Source organism: Rhinatrema bivittatum, chromosome 2 (genome assembly GCF_901001135.1).
Source record: "Rhinatrema bivittatum chromosome 2, aRhiBiv1.1, whole genome shotgun sequence".
Lineage (NCBI taxonomy): Eukaryota > Metazoa > Chordata > Amphibia > Gymnophiona > Rhinatrematidae > Rhinatrema > Rhinatrema bivittatum.
Genome location: NC_042616.1, coordinates 679,434,876 through 679,462,700, shown reverse-complemented (window position 1 = coordinate 679,462,700; position 27,825 = coordinate 679,434,876). Strand labels below are relative to the sequence as shown.

At 44.7% G+C, this 27,825-nt stretch overlaps 1 protein-coding gene across 2 annotated transcripts in view; it reads right to left on the bottom strand.

Moving 5' to 3' along the window:
- Positions 1-15,825, bottom strand: part of PKIA (cAMP-dependent protein kinase inhibitor alpha) — a 104,053-nt gene extending 88,228 nt beyond the window's left edge. Inside the window, exon 1 of one of the 2 annotated variants that reach the window (XM_029591509.1) lies at positions 15,512-15,825. The gene's annotated coding sequence lies outside the window, so the exon portion shown is untranslated. The remainder of the gene's footprint in view (positions 1-15,511) is intronic. The other variant, XM_029591507.1, reaches the window with a different exon arrangement.
- Positions 15,826-27,825: the final 12,000 nt, after the last annotated feature.

Sequence of the window (27,825 nt, the reverse complement as noted above, 5' to 3'; positions counted from 1 at the left end):
ACTGAGAACAGAGGCCCCACTGAAGAGTCACATAAGTGTTCTGACTGTGTTCGCTGATCTGATGGAAGGAAAGCTCTTTCTTACAGGGAATTTATCTATGCTCCTATGAATTTTATTCTCTGTGTGGGAATTAGGATCATGTTTTCAAAGTTCACCAGGAAGCCCAACAACTGTAGGAGTTTAATAGACAGGGAAGTGAGAGCCACTTCCTAATAAGTCATTGATTCTAGCCAATCATCTATATCAGTGGTTCTCAACCATTTTTCTATCAGGACACACCTGAGAGATGATGCTTTCATGCGTGACACACTGAACACATGACCATCATGGGACACTATAATGTTCTGCATAGATAGGAGCCCCCCAGCTTCCTAACAATGGGTGCAGAGCAGAACTAAGACATTCCCCTGTACAACTCACCATACAAAAATGATATTCTGATTCTGGTGACATCTTAACATCAACACAAATTCCCTCTACTACCAGGTGCATTGTAAAATAATACAAACAGGAGCCATGTTTGGGAGCTGTGCTTAGACTTTCCTCTCAACTATTGCTTTTACAATTATGCTGCCTAAACTGAAAGGAAAAGTGAGGGGTTTTCCCTTTATCTCTACTCAGCTTACCAAACAGCCTTTGATTACCACCTTTATGGCTCCTGGAGCTGCATCTATCGGTGAGGTTTCCCCCACTGCAAATCCAGTTGGAGGAAAGGTTTCCCTCAGCCCACCCCGACCACCGGCCGCTAGGAGTGAGTTAGCTTCAGATAATCTGCAGGCATTCTGACATGATGTTAGTGGCTCTGTGCTGCAGGAAGGAGAACTTTCTGCGTCCTTGCAGTCGGGAAGAGGAAAAGATTCTTCTGTGGGAGATTCATCGATGCAAGTTGAATCCCTAATGCTACCTTTCCTTGATGGTGTCCCCTCTACATCAGGTGAGCTTGTGGTATCTCCAATGAAACCTGCGGTGGTCACTTTAAGGGAACTTACTGCTGGGCTCTCAGTGGCAATTAAGTCTTGTAATAGTAAAATGGATTTACTTACTGCCTCTTTGAATTCAAAAATTAAAGCTCAGGAAGACACTCTCCATACTTTGAAGTCCTCTGTAGCCAAAATGGAAACAGATAGTCAACAAATTCAAAGCTTTATTGCAGACACAGTTAAAGATAGATTAGCTTTATCCAGGAGGCTTGAATTAATGGAAAATTAGAGTTGACCTTTGAATCTTAGATTGATAAATTTTCCTAGGATTATGGGAGATCTTCCATTAGTTACCTTTAAGAGATATCTTCAGGAAGTTCTTCTTGTTCCAGAGATAGAACTTCCCTTGATTAAGAAAGTGTACTTTTTACCTATTACTTCAGTGGAAAGACGCTCACGAATGGATCCTGGAAGACTTTCTTTGGATATGCAAAATTTTACTATCTTTTTGGAATAGACTGGTATTGAAATCTTTGATCATCCCACTTTACTTGTCTCATTGATTACTGAACAAGACATTAATTTACTAATGTCCTGTTATTTTTGTCATTTAAATTCTCCTTTTCATGGTTCTAATGTACAAATGTTTCCTATTACAAAAATTGCACAAGAAAGGAGAAAAGGTTTCTTAGCTATGAGACAAGAAACTATTTCCTCTGGGGCTACTTTCCAATTAAGATACCCTTATAAATGTATAGTTAAGATAGTGATTGCTCTATTTTTTTTGCCTCAGAACAGCCAAGAGCTTTCCTCGATTCATCTACTATTTAGTCTTTAAATCCATAAAGTTCCAATGTTTTTGGTAATTTTCAAGCAGCTCTGTTTATTCAGGATTATGCTTTTTCTTCATTTGTTTCCTTTGTACTCCTCATATTGCCCCCCCCCCCCTTAGGTTGGATTTATTAACCATGTAATAAGCCAAAGATAATTCTTTTTTCTTCATCTTTTTTCTTTGCTTATTTAATGTTTCATAATTGGCTTATACAGTATTTCCTAAATACTGAATAAGCCAATCAAACCTGCAATTCACACCTTTGATACCATCCCCACTAAAGCACTGCTATCCATCCCCACAATCATCGCTAAACCCCTTGCCGATATAATTAACTGCTCCCTCTCCCTTGGCAAGGTCCCTGACCCCCTCAAGCTTGCCGTTGTCAAACCCCTCCTCAAAAAAACCCACACTTGACCCCTCCGACCCTGCCAATTACCATCCCATCTCTAACCTTCCCTTTCTAGCCAAAATTATGGAAAAGGTCGTCAACGCCCAGCTCTCTGAATACCTTGAAGATCACAATATTCTACACCCTTCCCAATTCGGCTTCCGTAAGTCTCTCAACACAGAAAGCCTCTTACTCTCCCCTCACCGACACCCTCCTCAAGGGCCTAGACCACAGGCAATCCTACATCCGTGCCCTCCTCGATATCTCCTCAGCCTTCGATACTATAAGCCACAATATCCTCCTTACCCACCTATCTGAAATTGGCATTACAGGCACAGCCCACCATTGGTTTACTTCCTACCTGAACAAAAGAGACTACACAGTAAAAATCGGAAAGTCAGAATCCTCTCACATCCGCCTAACCCAAGGTGTCCCACAGGGCTCCTCCCTATCCTCCACTCTCTTCAATATTTACCTGTTGCCGCTCTGCCATCTCCTCTCCGACCTTGGCCTCAAGTTTTCCTATACGTGGATGATGTCCAAATCCTCATCCCTATACAAGAATCCCTCTCCAAATCCCTAAAGTTCTGGGAAAACTGCCTCTCATTCATAAACACACTCCTCACCAACCTCCACCTGGCCTTAAACACATCTAAAACTGAACTTCTTATCATATCTAACCACCACAACCTAATTCCACCCTCCCCTCCCCATGACTTCCTTCCCGCACACTGTACGAGACCTTGGGGTCTCCACTGACCACCAACTAAACTTAAAAAAATACATTAATACTATCTTAAAAGAAGGCTTCTTTAAGCTCCATGTTCTTAAAAAACTTAAACCCCTGCTTCATGCACACGATTTCCGCACAGTCTTACAAGCAACTTTACTATCAAAAATGGATTACTGCAATTCCCTATTCCTTGGCCTCCCGTACTCCACCAAACCGCTCCAAATGTTGCAGAATGCAATGGCCAGGATTCTAACTAATACTCGTAAAGCTGACCACATCACTCCTGCCTCAAGGAACTCCATTGGCTCCCCATCTCCTTCCGCATCATTCACAAGACCCTATACACCCACAAGCTCCACTGACTTGATGATGCCCTCCGCCCGCCCCACCAGAACAGCCCACAAAGGTACCCTCTATACCCCTACACTTAAGACCGCCCACATGACCACCACGAGGGAGCAAGCCCTCTCTGTCACAGGCCCCACCCTCTGGAACACCATGCTCCCCGAACTCCGACTAGAGTCTTGTAAATTGAAATTAAAAAAAAGCTAAAGACATGGCTCTTTACACAGGCATATCCAGAATAGGACTCCTTTTATCCTCCCCCCCCCCCCCCCCTTATTCCTGCACATAGTATTTCCTGCCCTCTCTAGTTAGTTCCATTACTCCCCCTTAATGTTTTTCTCACCTCATTATTTCCCCCCCATAAATTTTGTCCCCCCTTTCTTATCATTCCCCTGAAATTTTCACTTCACTGACTTGTACCCCCCCCCCCCCTTCTCCATGTTCTCCTGTACGGCTCCCCGAGTTCAGTCTTCTTTTACTAGTACTTTCCCTTAAATCAATTAATGCTCCACTGTACTTTTACAAGACTTTTTGCCATGTTATACTGCATTTTTTGCAAGACTGTATTGTTTATTTGCAAGATCCTGTGCCATGTTATATTGTATATTTGCAAGGTACTGTTCCTATTTTACTTAATCTCCTGTCCTTTTTTCAGTCTTTTCTCTGTCTCCCCTCTCCCATATCTCTTCCCCCTGCTCCTTGGTCCCCGTCTTTTATATTTTATATGTAAATCGATATGATGTACCCTTGAATATTGGTATAAAAAAAGCTGTTAAATAAATAAATCATACTTTGTATGTATTTGAAAAGTTATAAATAAAAAATAAATAATAATACAAACAAACCCCACTCTGTAGGTCTATCAAACCTGCCATACCTCGGCAGCACTAACTCCAAGAAATGAAACAGCAATAGCCCTATCCTTGAAAAGGAAGCAATTTACCACAGGTACAATATAATATTGAGAAAATACAAGAAATAAGGCTGATACAAACCTCTAGTAAAGTACCTTATCTCAGTCACACACACAGAATACAGACAGACCTGCCTTCACCAAATATAGAATAAAAGACCACAAATTACAAATGTGGAAACAAAACCTGGAATGGAAACCCTAAAACCACCTTCTACATGCAGTGCAAAACTGGAGACTAGAAACAAAAATATATTTCCTCTTATTCTAAGCAAAGTTCAAAGAGAAGAAATGCATATTCTCAAAACTGACATAGTATGGCTCTTGTACCCAGTCACTCCCCTCCATGCCTCCATCACCCCTCTATTCTCCCAACTACTCAATCATCCCTGCACATGCTCATATTCCTTGTCCAACATTCCTGACACCCCCACCCCCTCTTCCCGTGATCCCTCTCTCCCCGTTCAATTTTCAGCCCTTCCCTCTCTACCCAGAATACCTCTTACCACCTCTTTCCTATCCCTTCCTGCTCAGCATCTCCCACTCCCTGCTCCTCTCCCCCAACCGTCCTACACCTTCATCTCTCCACTTCCATCTCTTCCCTGCTCAGCAGCCCCCAACACCTCCCTCCTCCACCTCACTCAACCCAGCATCACTAACCTCCTTTCCCCCACCCCTGACTCCCTATTTCCTCATGCCTTCCTACCTAGCAGACTCTTAAACTCCTATCTTCCCACACCTTCCTGCCCAGTTCATTTCCCCCTCCTCCTGGCTCCCAGCCAGCAGAAAAGACTTGTCCAAGCCAGAATCTCCCTCCCTCATTATCAGCAGCAGATGAGGGCAAGAAGCATTGAGGAGAGGAAGATGAGGAGGCAGCAGAAGCAGATCTACAGAGTATGCACCTTTCTCCTTTATGCTCCATCTTTCACATCCAGGCCCATAGGGTGAAGAAAGCATCAGCAGCCTCACTTCCAGGCCAGGCAGAGTAAGATAAAGTTGGTGTCCTGCCGGGCCTATATGAACAGGAGTTGGTGATATCGCACTCTGATCTGGGTGAAGGAGGAGGGAATAACCTCCATCTGGCCAGGAAAAAGAGAAGGGAGCAAGAGCAGCTACCTGTTATACCCAATAAAAGAAAAAAAAAAAAAAAGTCAGCCAACTTCTGCCCAGACTGATGAGGAAAGATAAGTCTTACGCTGGTTCTGTGACACACCTCCCAGGACTTTGCGATACACCTGTTGAGAACCACTGATCTGGATACAGAAAGACCTAGATTCCCCAACGATGAAAGAACACCACCACTATAGCTAGACATTTGGTGAAGACCTTAAATACTGCTGATAGTCTAAAGGAGAGTACTAGGTATGGTAATGAGTCCATTAAAAAGCATAGATAAAGCCAGTGAGAGGAATGGATGGGTTATGAATATAGGCATTCTTCAAATCCATGGCACATATCCACTCTCCCTTATGAATGAAGGGGGGAATTGTGTGAAAGCTTATTTTTAATGATCTGTTCCTCTAAAGCAGATTCTCGTTCAGGCTTCTTAAATCTAGAATAGTTTTCATTCCCCCAGTTTTCTTGGGAATAAGGTAGTAGTGGGAGCAGAACCCCTGACCATACTGCTGGTATGGAATAGGTTCTATCGCTCATTGACTGAGAAGCAACTCCACTTCCAGGCAGAGATACGTTGAATGAAATGGATCCAGATTGAAGGCTGAGCAATAAGGAAGCATGGGAATGTTATGAAAAATGTAAGCAGTATCCAAACTCCATAATTTTGAGTACCCAGTGATCTTTGGTAATCTTACACCACTCCCCCAGGTAGAGTTGAATCTTTCTTCCTACCAGGGAGGTTGGCTGTTGGGTTTGTAGGATGGTCAAAAACTTGGCCCAGGCTTTGGTTGGACCTGTTGTACAACCTTTGGTAGATGGCATTCTTGCTGCTGATTTTGGGCAGTAAACTGTTGTGGAAGCAGTGGTGGGATTCTGTACCTTTGAAACTGCTGGAAGGAGCATCTCTGCAAGTACAATCTTTTAAAAGCACAGCAGTGGACTGTTGCTCTGAAATGGCTGAGAGCGATTGAACTGCCACATGTTGCTCTGATTTGAGCAACCTTCCCCCTGAGTTTCTCTCCGAAGAGGTGGTCTCCGATGCAGGGGACATCCGCTAGCTTATCATAGACCTCATCCTGTAAGCTGCTGGCTCACAACCAAGCTGTAGCATATGGACTGGCCACAGCATCTGAACAGCTAAGGAATACAACAAGACTTGGCTATCCTGGTCAAGAGCAAAGATTTATTTAGAGAAGTCAAAATAAACAGCAAAAACAAAAGCAGCTCACCTTGCTTTAAACATCAAGCAGTTAATATATATTTGGTTCAGGCGTACCATAGGCTCATAGTAGCACACTGGGGCTTTCCCGACTCCTTTAGGCTCTGATCCCTTATAGTATTAGGCAGGGAACTTCCTGGGACCCAGAATCCTTTGCACCTTAAGGTGGAACTGGACAGATGGCTCTAGCCAGGGTTTTAAAGTGGTCTGAGGGAGTCTTTTGTATACTCCCTCACATAAGCCATCCAACATGCTCCTATGCAGGTTGAGAAAGAGCGAGCGATCATGTCAACTGCTTTATAGACCAAATAAGAAAGTGTATGCACTATTCCACGTCAAGAAGAGGTGCGGATATGTCAAAGCGGTGTTGCCTGATGGAAGAAATGGCTTCAGCTTTTGCAAACAGCCATGTATAAATATTGAATCATATAGAACCGGTAAGATATTCCTGCATTAAGCATGGAGCTCTGAATGCTTTCTTACCAAAATGGTCATTAATCTGGGATCTTTCCCCAGTGGGGCATTAGAAAAAATTATTGTTTTCTTTGCTTTTTTTTTTTTTTTTTTTAAAAGAGAAGACTCCTCTACTACTGATTGATGTGGAACTTGTGCTACTCTGAATCATGGTAATTTTTACATTCTGAACTTGTGGACCAATTTTTGTGCTACTAGCGTGCAAGTAATTGGGTTCTCCCACATTCTTGTTTGTAACTCCTTTAGAATACCATGAATTGGGATGGCTGCTGGGGTCCATAGAATTTGGAGAATACCAAAAACCTTAACTTGAGGATCCTTATCCCTACAAACACTGAACTCAAGCATGGCTCCCAACTTGTCCAGAAATCTGGAATAAGACAGGTTTTCCAGTGAGATGAGTATTCTGGAGGTTCAGGTACAGGATCAAAGAGAATTCCCATCAATCTTTCTTCAGATCCAAGGGGGTGGGGAACACTAATCTAAGACCCTAATTATGAATTTGGTGACCAAGGAGGGGAGCTTGGTCACCTTGGAGTGGTGTACTCCTGGTGAATCTCCTGAGACTGGCTAGACTCTTCTGCAAGCAAATGTCTGGTGCTAGATTCACTTCGTGGAGGATCTAATGGAGTGTCCTCTCTAATTGGGGAAGCTGGGACTCCTTTTTATGGGAGCAGGTCTGATATTTTCAAATGGGGAGGTAAAGAAAGTTTTCACCAATTCCACCACTTGGTTCAAGGACTGACGTGCTCTTTGATCAAGCATTGGAGGTGGAACATCATCTTCTGATACCAGGATGGAGTTCCCTTGCCCCTCCTTTAGACTCAAACATCTGTACCAGAGGCTGGTTAATAATTATGGGAACAGAACAAATGGGATCTGGCATCTCCAGAAGGCAGCCCTGTTCCAGTAGTCTAGATAGAGATATTGTTCTGGTGATTGGTGGGGATAAGCGTATTACATCACCTTTTCCCCCCCCCATGGATTCACCTCTTTGTTCTGGTAAAGTGTAAAACAACTGAGTCAGCAGCACTGCTGCCCAGTACATTGACAGAGTAGCCAGTTTTGTTTCTCAGAACAGTATTGGCATTGAAGCATCACATGCTACGAGGTTCAGTATGTCAACTCCATTAAGAACTTATGCATCGGAGCTTTGAGCATCAAAGTCGATGCTTTGATGAAGCCCTAGGAATTGATGACACTAGGGCTGAAGAATGGTGCATCAGCCATCGCTGGGAACATTCAATGCTTTTTCAGTGCCAGGTACACCACTGGTTCCACAGAGCATTTCTTTTTCTTTGTTTTTGGTTTGCTCAAACCAAACAACGCAGTCTGTTCTGCCAATGGGGGAGACCTCTTAAAGAAGCTCCAACTCAATTCTACATCTGGAGAGCATGAGGTGGTCCCACTCCAGGAGGAGAATTAACTGTGGCTCCTCAAGAGTCTTATGCAATTCCTACATTTTCCAGGCTCTCTATTTTTGAGACTGTAGACATGTGGCCATAGTGATGGAAGTTTACCTGGTCATGGTCCAGTCCCAGCCAGCAGTAGCAGATATTGTGGCTGTCTAATGGACATTTTCCTACTGCATAGACAAGACTTTGAAACAACTTACTGTGGATATTTTTGGAACCAGATATCCTATGAAGAATTTATTTATTTTTTTTTTTAATGTAGCACTGTTTGGAGTGCTGCCAATGTAGTGGGGCAAAAAAAAAAAAAAAAATTGAAGAAAGGATTAATAAGAAAAGATACCTGGCGATAAAGAGTACATATCATGGGGCAGATTCTCACAAATGCTCAGCAGAATAAAAGCTCTATGAGCATAGAGAGAAGGGTCCTTGCCACAGCTAATTCAACTCTGCTTGACGACAGAAAAAAAAAAAAAAAAAGACTTTATAGAACTGAGTGTCAAAGAAAAAGCTATAAAGGAATGTCTTGTAAATAGTAAGGAGGGCAATTTTCAAAGTTATTTATGCATATAAAATCGGCTGGTTTGAAAACTGCCCTTCATCAATGTGGCTAAAAAATGCATGTCATTCCACAATGTGCATACTTTTAGCCATATAACATGCAAAGTGTGCTACTTTTTAAGAAAAAATACCCATATTAAAAGTAGATGCAAACATCTACAGGTACTTTGTATCTGTAGCAAGTTTCAATGCAATAAAATGTGCATATTTTTCCTTGGAAAACTGTGCTGTAGACTGTTCTAATGTGGAAAGTTTGAAATTTGCCACTGACAGTAGGTGGTCTTCCACCTATGTCAGCCACCTTTCCTTCAAATAAGTTCCGCAGGACAGAATAGCCAAACCTACTGTCGCAACGGCCATGCCACAGACAGTAATGTGATGTGAATGAGTGAATGGAACTCCACATTGCAGACCTGCAGAACTCCTCTATAGGAACTCCTTGCAAGTGGGACACCAACACTACCATGGCTCAAACAGAATGAGCCTTGATATGGCCCTCAAGATGCAATCATGCCTGTGCATAAACAGACAGAGATGCAGTCTGTGTTACACTCACCGGTCGCAGGCCATCCCGGCTGGCCCCTCTGGCTCTCCTACACTCCATTCCAGCCCCCAGCTCTCGGGTCACGGCACCCAGACCCTCCCGACGCAGCCGGCATCTCCCCAACACCGCCAGGGCTGCCCCGGACCAGCCAGCACGTGGAACACCGCCAACTCCTTCCTCTCCTGGAGCAGGGGCCAGTTGGACCTTCGCCACTACCAGCCCACTTTCTCTGCAGGTTGAGCCTTTGGGTACCGGGGCCGGTTGGTCTTAGGTGGGCCCCTGCAAAGATGAACCGTGAGGGCGTGGACGACTGAAGGTGAGGTGGAGTCCGTTCCCCAGCCCAGGGCAGACACATCCATGGTAAGGACAATTTGGGTGTGAGGACTTTGGAAGGGCAACCCTCCTTTCCAGATTCGAGACTTCCCACGTCCAGGACAAAGAGGCCTGGAGGTTCCGTGTGACTCAGACGCGACCCTGGAGATCGTGAGTGGCTTGTCGCCACTGCGACCTTATGGTCCATTGAGCTTTTTGCGTGTGCAAACATGCCAAGAGAGTAATATGTACTGTACTGACTATGTGACCCAACAGCCTCAACATGTGCCAAGCTGATGACTCTGTTGAATTCCCACCATGATGGCCCGTTGCTGGGGCAGGAAGGCCTTGACCTGAGTTGTATCTAGCAGAGCTCCAATGAAGTCCAAACGTGGTGACTGGCTGAGATGGGACTTGGGGTAGTTGACAATGAACCCTAGTAACTCCATCACCTGGATAGTTGAGCACATGGACTCCTTGGCTTCACATAGTTACAGCTTGCCTACAGGCAGAAATCCGATAGGTCCTAGATGTTCACCAGGAATAAAAAGGCCTTATCCACCAGCTCCCATTCTCCTAGGTCCAAGTTTCTCCTGATGAGGAATTGGCTCTGAAGATGTTCTTTCCGGCTATTAGAAGTCCAATATGCTTAAGAAAAGCTGCTCGATGAATGACTGGCACGTCACCAAACCGCTTGTGCTTCCAGTTTGTTGATGTTCCACTGCTTCTCTGCCGCATTTCAGCACACTTGCAGCACCAAATTCTGATAGTGAGCCCTACCAAACCTGGAGGCTCTCATCTATCGTGAGTACCAACCAATCTGGCGTTGTCAGGGAAATTCCTTTCCTAAGATGACCCACCTGTAACCACCAGTCCAACTGGGATCTCACCTCTAACAGGAGGAACAGCCTCACCACATAGTTCTTTGGCTACAGACTCCAACAGGCGATCAACGGTCACTGAAGATGGCACATATAGGCCCTCTCCCACTGAACCACTTCTCATGCGGCAGCCAGGAACCCACGGTCAGCCATACAGGGTTCCACAGGAATGGAACTTGTAGCATCAACATGTGGAACCGAGACTGCGGCAGGAATATTCTGCCCTGCCTTGTCTCGAACCAAACCTCGAGATACTCCAGGGTCAGATATGGCTGCAAATCACTTTAGGCCAGATTCACCCCTGAGCCTAGTTCCTGTAGCAAGGAACCACCCTGAGGAAGCAAGAAGATTCGCTTCCACAGTTTTGGTTTGAATCAACCAGTTGTCCAGATAGGGGTGAACTAGAACGACCTCCTTGTGGAGAGCCGCTGTAACCGCCACCATGACCTAGAAAAAAAGGTCCCGGGAGTGTGGCTAGCCCGAAAGGCAAGGAATGTTCCAAAACAGCAAAACAGACCTCTGAAGTTCCCAACAGATGGGAATATGATTCCAGTGCAGGCTGAAACGACCCTTCTTTCTTAGGCATGACCAAATAAATGGAACAACGGGCCATATATCTCTGTGATTTGGGAACGGGAATCACCGCTTTCAGGTTCAACCTCCATTGTAATGTCACTTCCATTTCTACCCTCTGCTGAGAAGAGTTGGAAAGAGAGGCTATAAAGGAATCCAGAGGAATGCTAAGAAATTCTAGAACATACCCATCCCAAAAAGATTCGAGAACACATTGATTCGAAGTAATCTGGACCTACCTGTTTTAAAAATGCTATATACGCCACCAATCTCCTGAATCAACCTGAGCCGAACAACCTTCATCGACAGAGGGGCTTCTCGGGGGCATAAGGACTGAGATCTGTGAAAGAGACAGGACTCTGGGAAGAACCTCCCTCTATAAGGCCGAAAACACCTCAAGGACTTTGCTTTAGGATAGTCTCAATCCTCCAATCCTGGGCATCCTTCAGTGCCGTACCTCCCTCTACAAGGATGGTGGGGTGATTTGTGACAGAACACACCAAGGCATCTGCTCTAAGGAAACACAACTCTCTGGTCTTCAGATCCAAGGAGTATAAACCCACCAAGACGCATCCTCCTACAAAATAGGAATTTTCTTCTGCCTTCCCAAGAAGTCAGTACCAACCACTCCGAAGGTCTTTAATGCCTGAGAGACCAACTTGGCAACTCTTCTCTAAGAAACAGAATAGAGTTCGATTTGGCTCCAAAGGTGGGGAAATGTTCCCCATCATCGGTATCATTTTGATTTACCTGCATCTGAGTTTAGTCAGGCTGCATTGTGCTACAGGGCTTGGCCGCAGAGCCAGGCGGAGAATCCCTTGGACCAACCTTAGTAGGCACTGGTGATTCAGAAGACTGGCCCAGACTGAAACACTCTACTGAGGGAGGGACCGCATGGTATTACCTCAGGAGGCAAGTGGTGCTATACGGAATCTATTATCTCTTTTCAATTCCTTCTCTTTTTTATTTTTTTTTACTCACAGGAGGTCCCCAGAAGGAAATGCATTTCCACCATCTGCTGGAGACGGAGAACACAGGCGGGCTGATTTTGAAGCAGAACTACATGCAAACTTTTTCTCCATCTCCATCTGCTGGCCGAGATGCATAACCCACTCATTGGGACTGACCTACCTGAACGCTAAAGGGAGGTGTCGACTTAGCCGAATAAGTTATCCAGCTAACTCAGATATTCAGAGCTAGCCAGGTAACTTATCCAACTAAGTCTGGTTGGGCATAGGGCTGTCCTAAAGTTATCTGGCTAACTTTAGAATAGCAGGGTATATTTAGCAGTGCAGCCATGCCGCCGAATATACAGGCCAAGTTAGTCAGACAAGTTTGTGTAGCTAACTAGCTGAGTTGCACAGCAGCTCAATATCTACCTCTAAGATGTTCAATTATATGATTTTATAAGATTGTTCTAGAAGGGTTGTAATGGGACATAATGATTGTTGAATTTAATTATCTGCTATTGCAGAAAGATCTACAGCACTGCAGCCTGAGCAGTGGAGGAAGGAGAGAGAAAGAAAGGGAGAAAAGGGAGAGGGTTGCTAATGCACAGGGGGAGTAAAATAGGAGACTGATGCTGGGCAGGAAGTTAGGAGGCAAAGAGAGTGGGGACCTGCTGCCAGGGCCAGTGCAAGGCACCCTAGGTGAACCTTCTGCCTTGCACCCGCCCCTCCCCCATCACACCTACCCCCCGGGCCAAAACCCGCCACACCTTGGCTGGTTGTTACCCTCACCTTCTCCGACATCCTCATCTCCTGCGGTGTCCGGTGCCATCGCCACGCACGATGCACCCCCAGTAAAGCAGGGGTGGCTGCTGGTTTGCTCTCTCTGGGAGAGGCCATGGCAGTGGAAGCACAGCCGGAGCTGGTGGGGAAGCAGTTGCTGTGTGTTGTCGGCAGAGAGGACCTGCCTGCTCTTCAGTGCCCCCTAATGGTCAGCACACGAGGCGACCACCTAATTCACCTAATGGGATGCACAGACCCTGCCTGCTGCTGGGCAGGGGGCTGTGGGGGACAGGGGAATAAGGATCTTCTATTGCTAAGCAGGTGGTTGGGAGAGAGGGGCTGCTGGGCAAGTGGAAGTGGCTGCTGCTGGGCAGAAGGGCAGCTGCTGAGCAAAGGGTGAGGAGGAGAAGGGGGAAGCTGCTTGACAAGAGATGGGTGATAGAGAAAAGACGGATGCAGGTGAAAAAGGAAGAAAGGGGGAAGTAAGAGGAGGATGCACAGCAAGGGTGAGGTAGAGAAAAGGGAATACAGGACAAGTAGTGGGTGGGTGGGGAGGGAGATAAAGAGAGACGAAGGGCAAAGAGAGAGATGCAAGGCATGGAGTAGGAGAGAGAGGCAAGATAAAGGGGGAAGGACTTGGGGGAAAGAAGGAGGAAGATGCAGGACACAGAGTGGTCTGAGGAGAAGGAGTGGAGAGCAAGAGAGAAGTGATCCTAGGCAAAGTATGAGAGAAGAACATAAGAACATAAGAAATTGCCATGCTGTGTCAGACCAAGGGTCCATCAAGCCCAGCATCCTGTTTCCAACAGAGGCCAAACCAGGCCACAAGAACCTGGCAATTACCCAAACACTAAGAAGATCCCATACTACTGATGTAATTAATAGCAGTGGCTATTCCCTATGTAAACTTGATTAATAGCCGTTAATGGACTTCTCCTCCAGGAACTTCTCCTCCAGGAACTTGTCCTAACTTTGTTTGTTTTTTTTTTAACTCTTGGATGCTTTGCTGGAATTGCCATTACCAAAGGGAGAGCTGTGTCTTTACCACCGAAGGGAAAGTGCTGAACTGAGCAGCCACTGGTAAATTAAAGGAGTGGAGAGCATAATTCTGAATATTTCCTCAGGTGCAGACAAAGCTGGGCCTTGCACTGCCTTCAGACTGATCCTCAATGAGCTAACAGACTCATACCTTGATACATGCAAACCCAAGAATTTTGGTGCTAAATTATTTAAGGATACAAAGACCCAAAACCCTGAACTGGATCCCAGTGTATAACGTTTTAACAGTGGGGAAATATGAGATGTTTTCCTAGCCTCTACAATCATTAGTACTTTGGAATATTGGACCAGTTGAATTTGATATAGATTCTGTCCACTATTTTAATTTTGGCTTCTCTCTTTTTCAACATATAATGTAGCCTACACAGTTTTATTTTAAACAAACAATCTACCAATATCTCTTCTCACCAATATGCTCCCTTTCTTCAAATCTCTCTTCTCTGCCTTGTCAAAAGCACTAATCACTATATCCTTATATGAATATATAACTACACAAAACACATGAACTACAAGTAAATTTTGCTCACACACCAGAATCGATTAGTTTCGTATTATTTACTTGACATTTCTAGATACCAGCCAATGTATTTTTATTTCTCCTTAAGCCATGTTTCTATTGGCTGCTTTTATTCAGATAGGCAAATGCTGTTGCTTGGCAACAGAAGACAGCCTAGTTAGGACCATCCTAATGAACTAACAACTGCATGGATTATGCTTGATTTTGCATGTATTATTTAATAACTAACACTGGGTTTATAATTTCATTTTAACTAGACAATTTTATGTCTGGCAATGGGCATGATGGCAACTACTTGCCATTATGAATTGATCAACATTTTTCTCCATTTGAAATTATTTGATTTCCTACATATGCTCTCTCTATACTTTTTTTCTATAACTATAGGCAAAACTGTCAATCCATATAGGTATCTACTTTCAAAAGGGTTTAGGTGATTATGGCAAAATTCTGTTCATTCAGGTCTCTTGGGGTTTGCTTTTCAAAATGTAACCATCACAAGAACAAAGGGCCCTCAGATATTACAAAATTCATCACCATTCAATGCTGATCACCTTACAAAGGGTGAAATCCAGTGTAAAAAGGAAACAGCTCTGTGCCACCACTGCTCCAGTTTCTTAAGAAATAAAACCATACTTATATTATAGACAACTCTATTTATAGCACCAACCGCTGTCTGATCGGGAAGAAACAAAAGATAACAATTCATCAGGTTAATAAAAATAAAAAAGAAACCCTAAGGAAAAAAGTCATGCTAGCACAAATGGCATAACTTCCCTTCCTATTTCCTCTTCTTCTTTTGAGATGCAAGCATACAGTCATAATTCTAGAGCCTCCTAAGGATATGTCAGCAACCTAGCTAGGCACCACAGAGTACCTTTAACGTTGTACTGCATGCAGCTCAAAACAGCAAGAGCCAGTCGGCGTTCAGTACACTTGCTTGCTGCTGGCGCGAGCAGCAACACCGCTCGCCACACACCTTACTGCACTTACTTCTGGCTCCTCTTCCCGTTAGAATCCTGCCGGCACACGGTTATTCTTTGCGCTCCGCGCCCATCACTCAGCGCTCTCCACCTTCAACTCTCGCAGCTTTGGTGACAGTTACAGCAGCTAGCGCGCAGTCGACCGGGACACGCCGCCAACGCTGCCGAGCCAAGGAGCAGACGTTTGTTTGTACAGAGAGGAGGCTGCTGTGGAACGTTTTCCCTCGACTCGCGTGCGACAGAACTGACTCATGACCCCTCCCAAGCAGTCGACGTCACACGCCTGACAGCGCACGTGCACGAATGGCAAAGAAAGGCGCTCGTGCTCGTCTTTTCTTCGCGAGGTTGAGGGTGTGGGCGGTAAAAGCTACATTTCAGAAAACTATCAACGATGTGGAGACAGTTACAGTTAAACTTCCAGTCCTAGGCATCCTGGGAATCATCGTCTTACCAAGCAATGCTAGTAAGAATTCCAGTTTGACGGGAAGTTGAAAAAGTAATACTTGATGGATTGGCTGTTATGTATTTTATTTAAGGCTATTTATGTTTCACCTATAATGACACAATCATACTAGGTGAAGTACAACAAATTAAAACAATAACAAATACAAGTAAAATACATAAAATCGGTGTTACACAACTATAAAATGCCATATCTTAAATAGAAAAAACCTCACAAAACAGAACACTTTTCAACTTTTTCCTAAAAGCTTTAAGATCCTGCTTAAGCCTTAATTCCTCAGAAAGTAAATTCCAAACTGAGGGAGTCATTTATCAGAATGCACATGCTGTGACATGTCTCCTGTAAGGCCTATTTGAGGAGAATTGAAGGGGAGAGGAGAGAGAGAGACTGGCCATAATGTCATCCCCAGAGGTAGGTATTTGTATCCCTATGGTAGGCCCACCTAGTAACTTGAGGTGGGGTTTAGGTATGAGTGTAGGGGGTTAGGGGCCACTTTGACATTCTATGTGACATGTATGAACAGAACAGTGGTCTCTTGTGAAGATCTGATGGCATTCAGAGTGAGGAAACTCACTACAAGATGAGATTTTGGCAATGTTCTCTCAACCTAGCTTGATGTTACCCAGGTAGAGAGTCCATCAAGCTAGGTTGAGCAAACACTGCACAAATCTCATCTTGGCGTGAGTTTCCTCACTCCGAAGGTGATCAAATCTTCACAAGAGACCACTGTTCTGTTCGTACATCTCACTTTGAATGTCAAAGTGGCCCCTAACCCCCTACACTCATACCAAAACTCCACCTCGAGTTACTAGGTGGGCCTACCATAGGGATACAAATACCTACCTCTGGGGATGACATTACAGCCAGGTGCTCGCTCTCTCTCTCTCTCTCTCTCTCTCTCTCTCTCTCTCTCTCTCTCTCTCTCTCTCTCTCTCTCTCTCTCTCTCTCATGTTAAATCTGGCAGCCAGAGTAATTGCTGTAATATAGAAACTATATGCTCCCAAGCTGGAGTTTTAAAAGTGAAACAGGCTGCTGAATTTTGTAAAAGTTGCAAAGCCCATAGTTTAGTTTTAGGTAATCCTAATAAATATACAGTGGTCATGAAAAAGGCTTGCACCAGTGTTTGAAAAGCAGCAGGGTCTAAGAAAGGTCAAATATGATGCAATAATTTTAGTTTAAAATTCCCCTTAGCCAACACAGACTTTAATTGACAGGTGTAATCTAACTTAAAGTCAAAATAAAACTTAATTACAAACTTGATTAACAAATTTAATGCTCGCTCCATAAAAATTTAGCATGGCAAGATCATTGGGAATTTCCAGGCTAGAAATCCATAGAGCTTCTGATTTTGATACATTTAAAGATAAATTATTATCAATCATCCAATTAGAAATAGCTTGCAAAGAAACAGAAATGGTATTTAATGTTTGAGTAATATCCTTAGACACTGGAAAATACAGTTGTAAGTCATCAGTATAACAACAAAAGTAGATATTCAATTAGTCTAAAACAAGAACAGTGGTAAAAGATAAATGTTAAAAAGGAAAGAAGATGGAATTGATCCCTGTGGGATCCCTACATCCATAGTGTACCAAGCGGAACTAAAGATCACAACTCTAACTTGTTACTGCAATTTACTAGCAGGGTCTCCTTGAGAGGAAGCGCAGGGGCATGCCCACCACGAACAAGGGTGCATGGTCAATGTTCAGGCTAGGAAGTCCAGAGGTCGCAGGAGGCCAGAAGAGAGTGTCCGAGTGGATAGTGAGGATCAAAGCCAGAGTATCAGTCCAGAATGGTCAGCCGAAGCAGGGGTCAATCCGGGAGTAGTCAGGTCAGGCAGAGGTCAAGTTCCAGGCAGCAGTCAGACGAAGTCAATGTACAGGCAGAGTTCAGGTTCCAGGCAGCTGATGTCAATGACCTATTACTCAATAGCCAAGCTGTAGGTCGCTTGTACATAGCTTGGACCCACCCTACATACCAATCAGGTATACCAGCAAGGGCCATAATTTGAAACAAATAGGACTAGTCAAGCTTGACAAAGGCTTTCTCAGCATCTAAGGAAAGTATTAATTCTAGCTTGCCTCCTTTCTTAGCCAAGTATTATATATAAAAAAGCCATCTAGAGTTAGTAGTGGAGACCCTCCCCTTCACAAACCCAGTTTGATCACTATGAACCAGAACGGGAGAACGGGAAGCACGGCCTGCAAATGAAGTTGGAGCACCTTCGCAAGTATCTTAATATCAGCACTGAGGAGCGAAATGGGTTGGTAAGAGCCACAACAAGCTCTGTATTAGGTTCCTCAGCTTGATTGAACAATGGGAGCAGGAAAAGAACAATATCTGCCAAGAACTTCTTATAAAGTTCCATATGGAATTCATCTGGGCCAGGAGATTTACCCCCCTCCTCCCCGGAAGAGCTTTAACAGCCAGCTGTATCTCCTGGGCAGTGATGGGGGCATCAAGAAGTAAACAGGCTTTTTGAAGGATGCCGAATTCATGTGTGCCGACAAAAGTAGTCAGTTGTGGGTATCAGTTAAAGGCTTCTGTTTTCCTGCTATCTGGGAGGCCTTTGTACTTCCGATGATTGCCTGTTTCGTCCATTTTATCTGGAAGGACTGTTCTTTGTCCTTTTAATAATTGTCTTTTTTTCCTATCTGTCCATGCCAACTGGGAGGCCTGTGCCTTTGTACTTCCAATGATTGCCTGTTTTCCTATCTGTCCATGCTATCTGGGGGAGCCTGTTCATTTGTCCTTGTAATAATTGTCTGTTTTCCTATCTGTCCATGCTATCTGGGAGGTCTATGCCTTTATACTTCCAATGATTGCCTGTTTTCCTATCTGTCCATGCCATCTGGGAGGCCTGATTTGAACTTCCAATGATTGCCTGTTTTCCTATCTGTCCATGCCATCTGGGAGGCCTGATTTGAACTTCCAATGATTGCCTGTTTTCCTATCTGTCCATGCTATCTGGAAGGCCTATACCTTTGTCCTTGTAATAATTGTCTTATATCCTATCTGTCCAAGCCATCTGGGAGGCCTGTGCCTTTGTACTTTTAAACTAGAACAAGGGAGAAAGCAGACAGTTTCTCAGCAGTGCATGATTCGGTGGAATGTATCTTTGAAGGATACTAATGAAAGAAGAGAGTTAGGTCATCCCAACAGAGAGTTTCCAATAAAAGCAAACATAGTCCATGTGTCTATAAGTAAAGAATCAACTGAGCTAAAGAATTCCAAATTATCCCTATCAACTGAAAAGTAGTTTGTTACTACAAACAAAAAACACACTTTGAAATGTCTGTATGCCAATGCCAGAAGTCTAAGAACTAAGGCCTGGATTCATCATTCATTGCAGAATGATGAATCCAGCGAAAATGGGGGGCAAGCCTGTCTTCGCTGCCGGTGAAGGGGGGAGGCAAGCCTGTCTTCGCTGCCGGCTTTCGCACCGAATAGCGTCACCGACTCCTCCCCTCCCGACTCCTCCCCTTCCCCTAATTTGCATTATATCGCATGCAAAAAGGCCCTTTTTGCATGTGATTAAGCTTAAGTGAATGACCCCCTAAGATGGGAAAGTTAGAGTGTATAGCTGTGAATTATGAGATAGACATAATTGGCATCTCAGAGACCTAGTGGAAGGAGGATAACCAATGGGACAGTGCTATATCAGGGTGCAAATTATAATGCAATGATAGGGAGGATAAACTTGTTAGGGGTATGGCACTTTATGTCTAGGAGGGTATAGAGTCCAACAGAGTAAAGATCATACAAGAGACTAAATGCTCAGTGGAATCTATATGGGTAGAAATCCCATATGTGTTGGGTAAAAGGTTGGGATAGGAGTATACTACCATCCACCTGGATAAAATGGTCAGATGATGAAATGCTAAGAGAAATCAGGGAAGCTAAACAATTTGGCAGTGCAATAATAATGGGAGATTTCAGTTACCTCAATACTGACTGGATAAATGTAACATTAGGACATGCTAGAGACATAAAGTTCTTGGATTGAATAAATGACTGCTTCATGGAACCATAGGTTCAGGAACCAATGAGAGAGGGAGCTATTTTAGATTTAATTCTTAGTGGAACACAGGATCTAGTGAGAGAGGTAATGGTGGTGGGGGCCACTTGGCAATAGTGATCACAGCATGATCAAATTTTAACTAATGACTGGAAGGGGAACAATATTTACATCTACAGCTCTAACACTAAATTTTCAAAGGTGAAACTTTGATAAAATGAGGAAAATAGAAAAAACTGAAAGGTACAGTTGCAAAGATTAAAAGTGTACAACAAGTGTGGACATTGTTTAAAAATACAATCTTAGAAGCACAGTCAAGATGTATTCCACACATTAAGAAAGGTGGAAGGAAGGCAAAATGATTAACAACAAGGTCAAAAGGTGAGGTGAAAGAGGCTATTTTAGCCAAAAAAATCCTTCAAAAATTTGAAGAAGGATCCATCTGAAGAAAATAGGAAAAGGCATAAGCATTGTCAAGTTAAGTTTCAAACACTGATAAGGCGGACTAAGAGAGAATTTGAAATGAAGTTGTCCATAGAGGCAAAAACTCATAATAAAAACATTTTAAAATATTTCCAAAGCGAAAAATGTTGCGCGTCCCGGTTGCGCTAGGGCTGCACCCTGGCCTGCTCACCTTGTTCCCAGCTCCGCAGGTCCCAGGCCTTCCTCCCTAGCTCCCGCAGCCAGTTGGCGGCACCCCCAGCTTAGGGCAGCGGCGTCCCTGGCTGCCTCCAGCGCTTCGGTATCCTAGGCCTTGCTCCTTGCCCCACGCAGGGGCTCGGCGTCCTCCGCTGCCTCGACTCCGCCCCTAGGCACGCGCACGAGGATCGCCCGGCCCTTTAAAGGGCCAAGGGCGGGAAACTCCTCTGCGACGCATCCCAATGACGTTACTTAGCCTCAGTATATAAGCGAGGCCCTGCACCTCAGATCCTCGCCTTGGTAATCGGGTCATCACCTCGTTCCTGTGCTTGTTCCAGTGTTCCTGCATTCCTTGTACCTGTGCATGTTCCAGTGTTCCTGCTTTCCTTGTACCTGTGCTGTTCCAGTGTTCCTGCTTTCCTTGTTCCTGTGCCTGTTCCAGTGTTCCAGTGCCTGTTCCAGTGTTTCTGCCTTGCTCCTGTGTTCCCGTGGTCCTTCCTGTGTTCCAGCGTCGGTTCCTGAGTTCCTGTGTTCCTGAGTCCTCTTCCTCGTCTTCCTACCCAGGTAGTACCTTCTCGGACTGATACCCGGTACTGACCTCGGCTTGCTAGACCACACTTGGACTGATCCTCGGAACTAATCTCTGCTTGCCTTTGACCATGCTTGGACTGATACCTGGAACTGACCTCTGCTCGTCTTTGACCACGCTCGGACTGATAACTGGAACTGACCTCTGCTTGCCTTTGACTATGCTCGGACTGATACCTGGAACTGACCTCTACTCGCCTTTGACTACGCTCGGACTGATACCTGGAACTGACCCTTGCTTTGGCTGACCATTCTCAGATGGATACCCTCGTTCTGACCCTTGCGCTCTCTTCGCTCCTCCTGTGATCACCAGGCCTGCCTGCCTCGACATCACCCGTGGCCTTTCTCGAGCTGGACCACTAGGCACTGCCTTTCCTACCCGGAGGACCTTCAGTTCCTGTCTTGGTCCAGTGGTCTCCGGTCTAGCTCGCCTGTTTACTGACAGCCGCGCACCTCTCCTCTTGGTGGGCACACCTCTCCGTCATCTCTCCAGGAGACCCCCAAGAGGCCCACTGAAGCCCAGGCGGTCCGGGAATCCAAGGGCTCAACCTGCAGAGCCCCCGGATTGCTATTGGTGAAGTTCCTGTCAGCCTCTGTCTCCTTGTGTGCTCCGCCTCCTGGCAGCAGGCGCCCTCTGGGATCCCTCGGAGGTCCATACAAATCCTGCGCCAGGCCAAGGGTCCACCTCCAGTGCAACAGGTTGCCAAGGCCATGGACTCGGCAGAGTCCTCCACCGTGCAGGCTATTCCGGGCCTGGCTACACGAATCCGGGAGCAGCAGCAATACCTCGAGGCATTGGCCACCTCGGTTGAAGAAATACGAGCCCAACTTGCAGAGACTGTTATGGCCAACCCTGGAACTCTCCCTAATGGTACTTCCTCTGGTTCATCGCCCTCATGGGCATTGCTGGACCTCCCAGATCCTCCCTGCTTCAGTGGGGACCTTCACCTCTGCTGAGGCTTCATCAACCAGTGTTACATGCAATTTGCGCTACAACCTTCCTTGTTTCCAGACAAAGTCACCAAGATTACATTTATTCTCTCTCATTTGAAGGGAAAGGCTCTAGCATGGGCCTGCCCGCTTTGGGAGCATTCTGATTCCTTACTACAGCAGCTCCTCCAGTTCATTTCCACATTCTGACGCACCTTTGATGATCCAGGCCGACAGGCGGTCCCTGGACACCATCTCCTCCACCTCCGCCAGGACTCCCATTCCCTCACAGAGTACACCGTGGAGTCCCGAACCCTGGCAATGGAATTGGGATGGCAGGAAGACTGCCTGCGGGCACTTTATCTGGATGGCCTATCTTCCGCCCTAAAAGACGAACTGGCAGCCTGAGAGATTTCTGTGTCTTTGGAGGACCTTATCTCCTTGGTCGGATGGATTGACTAGTGCCTCCAGGAATGGCATTGGGAAGTAAAGATCATACGAAAAGTGGCCCTAGAATCACGTCGGTTCGCTAGCTCCAAATCAAGTGCACTGCCGACGGACATCCCGTCACAAGAGGAACCGATGCAGATCAATCGCGGTCGTCTTACTCCCAAGGAACGCCTCTGAAGACAAAAGTCTGGTCTCTGCCTCTACTGCGGGGCTCCAAGTCACCAGATCCAGACTTCCTGTGGCTCCGGGAAACTCCAAAGCCCGACAGGGATCCCGAGCTTGGGCACTACAGTTACCGGGCCCCAACTACTGCTTCCCATCTCTCCTTAGGGAAAAATGTTCCTTCTCTACCACCGCCCTTGTGGATACTGGGGCCGGTGGGAATTTTATTCTTGAAGAATTAGTCACTTTGCTCCTGATTCCTGTTCAACCTCTGGAAGTTCCGCTGCAAATTGCCTCCATCCATGGAGATCCTTTACCAGATCGCATCACCCATCGCACCATAGCCATCCGACTGACCGTAGGGACTCTCCATGACGAAGAGATTCCCTTCTTGGTCCTGAAACGGTCAGTACACCCCATCATCCTCGGTCTACCCTGGCTACAACTACACTCCCCCCACTTCAACTAAGATTCGCTTCAGCTGATTGTGGGGTTCTCGATGCCAGGCACATTGTTTGCAGCGGATGTCCCTGTCTGTTCCCGTGTTGAAATCCACGACTCTTCCATAAGAAACATAAGAAACATAAGAAAATGCCATACTGGGTCAGACCAAGGGTCCATCAAGCCCAGCATCCCGTTTCCAACAGTGGCCAATCCAGGCCACAACAGCAGCACACTGTACCAACGATTTCAATGTGTTATCCACTATGACACCTAGATCTCTTTCTTGGGTTGTAGCACCTAATATTTATTTATTTATTTTATTTATTTATTTAAAGTCTCTTTTATACCGATGACCGTTCACACATCGCATCGGTTTACAATTAAACAGTAACAGATGGGCGGAAACCCTTACATATAACATTGTAAAACAGCGTAACTTTTGGGCGGGGCCCTTACATGTAACTGATAAAAAGGAGGCTAAAACTTGGAAGGGTATAGAGCTGACTATACTGGGCAGAGTCCATGTAGTCAATAAATAGATACAGCATAATCACTATATACATATAAGAACAAAACTATAAACAATAGATAATGACATAAATAGCCGATTCAAAAGTACCAAATCGAAGGGCATAATACAGATTCCACAGGGTCGAATTCCTTAGTCATATAGTAGGATTATTAGTTAAAAAGAGTTTTAGTAGAACAGGGGGGTTTAAGTAATGGCTGGTGAAATCTGGTAAGCTTGCTGGAAGAGCCATGTTTTCAGTTTTTATTTGAAGGTAGGAGTGTATGTTTCCAGGCGTATATCAGAGGGCAGGGAGTTCCAAATAGATGGGCCGGCGAGAGAGAAAGCTCTGCTTATGGTGGAGGATAATTTAAAAGATTTGATAGGTTGGGCGCGTAGGGTTCCTTGGAGGGCTGTACGTGTTGGTCTATTCGAAGTACGGGGGAGGAGTGGGGGGTTAATCCAGTTAAGGTTAGAGTTCAGCAGACTTTTGTGGATGATAGAAAGGGCTTTATAGCGAATTCGGAAATGTATAGGGAGCCAGTGAAGTTCGATAAGTGTGGGGGTGATGTGATCTCTTTTTTTTGAATTAGTTAGAATCCTAGCGGCAGCATTTTGTAATAGTTGTAAGGGTTTAGTATGAGTAACGGGAATGCCTAGCAAAAGTGCATTACAATAGTCTACCTTAGATAAAATGATAGACTGGAGTACAGTGCGGAAATCAGAAAAGTGTAGCATAGGTCTAAGTTTTTTTATGGTTTGGAGCTTAAAATAGCATTCCTTGATGATGGATTTAATAAAGGGTTTGAAAGTAAGATGGTTATCAATAAGAACCCCAAGGTTGCGAACGTGTGATGGGAAAGATGTGGAAGAGTATGCAGGTGGGATGTCTGGGAGCGGGGGCCCATTTGATATGATTAAGAGTTCAGTCTTACTGGGATTTAGAGCTAGTTGCATGTCGTTTAGTAATGTTTTGATAGAGGAGAGACAGGATTCCCATTTAAGAAGAGCAGTTTGAAGAGAGTCCGAGAAAGGGAAAATGAGTTGCACATCGTCCGCATATATGAAATGCTTGATGTGGAGGTTAGTGAGGAGAGTAGTGAGGGGGAGCATGTATATATTAAAGAGGGTGGAAGAGAGGGAGGAACCTTGGGGAACACCTTGGGGCAGACTAATGGGGTCTGATTCATTGTTATCAACTAAAACAGTGAAGAGACGGTCCTGGAGATATGATCGTATCCAGGATAGGGCATTGCCAGTGATCCCGATACTCCTGAGGATGTCGAGGAGGACATCATGATTGACTGTATCGAATGCCGCTGAGATGTCAAGCATGGCAATCAAATAGGAGGAGCCTGAGTCAGTTCCTTTAATGAGGGTGTCATGTAGGGAGAGTAGTAGGGTTTCAGTACTTAAGTGCTTTCTGAAACCGTGCTGTGTAGAAGGGAGAATATTGTTTTGTTCCAGGTGATCGGAGAGGCGTGAGTTGACTATTTTTTCAAGGACTTTAACTAGGAGGGGTAGGTTGGAGACGGGTCTGTAATTAGATAAAGTGTCAGGGTCAAGATTAGGTTTTTTGAGTAGTGGTTTAACTACTGCTTGTTTAAGAAATTTAGGGACCGTGCCACGCTCTAAGGAACAATTAAGGATATTTGAGAGAGGTTTGGAAATCACTTCGGGAATGGCTAGCAGGAGTTTAGTGGGGATAGTTTCGGAAGGATGAGATGAGGGTTTTAATTTTTTAAGGATATTTTGTACTTCAAGGGAGGATGAAGAGTCAAAAATTGAGAGGGAGGCTGTCGAGTTGATGGCGGGCAGGCAGATATTGATGTTCTTATGTGAGAAATGTGCAGTGATGGAAGAGACTTTGTTTTTTGAAAAATTGAGCTAATTCATTGCAGCGATTTTTAGAGTGATTAACTGGGAGTTGTGTGGTAGCAGGAGAGGTGAGGTCCGCAACCATAGTGAATAGGGCCTTGGGGTTATCTTGCATACCATGTATTTTTTTAGCATAGTAATTACGTTTAGCATGGAGGATAGAATTTCTATATTCATGCATTGTTTGGTAGTATAAGGTTTTATTTGCAGGGGATTGGTCTTTGCGCCATAACCTCTCAGCTGTCCTGAGTTGAATTTTGAGATTCCTGAGATCAGGTGTGTACCATGGTTTTCTGTTTCTACAGTTAGGGTTGATAATTTTTGTTGTAAGCGGGCAATGTTTGTCAGCAATGCTAAGGGTAAGGTTGAGCCAGGTAGAGAAGGCATTGTTTGGGGATGAGACGTCGATTTGGCTGTCTAAGTCAGCGCATGCTTGTGAGATGGTATCAATATCGCATGGTTTGCGAAATTTAAATGAAATGGGCTGTTGTGGCGTGGTGGGGGTCATTTGCGGGAGTGAGAGTTTTGTCTGAATCAAGGAGTGGTCAGACCAGGGTACTGCAAATGCATGAAGGGGGATTGCTTATGCTAACGTGGGAGTTGACAAAAATCAGATCAAGTGTGTGACCTGCTTTGTGTGTGGGCGAGTTCACGATTTGTTAGAAGCCCATAGCTTCAAGGGAGGAGAGGAATGCTTCACATGCTGGGGATTGTGGGGAGGTATCAACGTGTAAGTTAAAGTCTCCTAGTAGAATTGTGGGTATGTCAGAGGATAGGGAGTTTGCAAAAAATTCAATAAGTGGGGATGAGTCTTTCTCGAGGAGACCTGGGGGTGTATAGATGAGACACAGTTGGAGTGAGTTAGATTTAAAAAAGCCAATTTCGTATTGGTTTGGAATATCACATTTCTGGGATAGTAGTTTAAATTCCTTTTTTACAGCCAAGAGTATGCGGCCACCTCTTTTCTTTTTCCGAGGGATAGAGAATACATCGTAGATTTCTAAGGGTAGCTGGTTGATGAGGGGAGAGTCATGTTGTTTGAACCAAGTTTCCGTTACAGCACATAATATGGAACCCAACATTGTGTAATTATAGCATGGGTTATTTTTCCCTATATGCATCACCTTGCACTTATCCACATTAAATTTCATCTGCCATTTGGATGCCCAATTTTCCAATCTCACAAGGTCTTCCTGCAATTTATCACAATCTGCTTGTGATTTAACTACTCTGAACAATTTTGTGTCATCTGCAAATTTTATTATCTCACTCATCGTATTTCTTTCCAGATCATTTATAAATATATTGAAAAGTAAGGGTCCCAATACAGATCCCTGAGGCACTCCACTGTCCACTCCCTTCCACTGAGAAAATTGCCCATTTAATCCTACTCTCTGTTTCCTGTCTTTTAGCCAGTTTGCAATCCACGAAAGGACATCGCCACCTATCCCATGACTTTTTACTTTTCCTAGAAGCCTCTCATGAGGAACTTTGTCAAACGCCTTCTGAAAATCCAAGTATACTATATCTACAGGTTCACCTTTATCCACATGTTTATTAACTCCTTCAAAAAAGTGAAGCAGATTTGTGAGGCAAGACTTGCCCTGGGTAAAGCCATGCTGACTTTGTTCCATTAAACCATGTCTTTCTAAATGTTCTGTGATTTTGATGTTTAGAACACTTTCCACTATTTTTCCTAGCACTGAAGTCAGGCTAACCGGTCTGTAGTTTCCCGGATTGCCCCTGGAGCCCTTCTTAAATATTGGGGTTATATTTGCTATCCTCCAGTCTTCAGATACAATGGATGATTTTAATGATAAGTTACAAATTTTTACTAATAGGTCTGAAATTTCATTTTTTAATTCCTTCAGAACTCTGGGGTGTATACCATCCGGTCCAGGTGATTTACTACTCTTCAGTTTGTCAATCAGGCCTACCACATCTTCTAGGTTCACCGTGATTTGATTCAGTCCATCTGAATCATTACCCATGAAAACCTTCTCCATTACGGGTACCTCCCCAACATCCTCTTCAGTAAACACTGAAGCAAAGAAATCATTTAATCTTTCCGCGATGGCCTTATCTTCTCTAAGTGCCCCTTTAACCCCTCGATCATCTAACGGTCCAACTGACTCCCTCACAGGCTTTCTGCTTTGGATATATTTAAAAAAGTTTTTACTGTGAGTTTTTGCCTCTACAGCCAACTTCTTTTCAAATTCTCTCTTAACC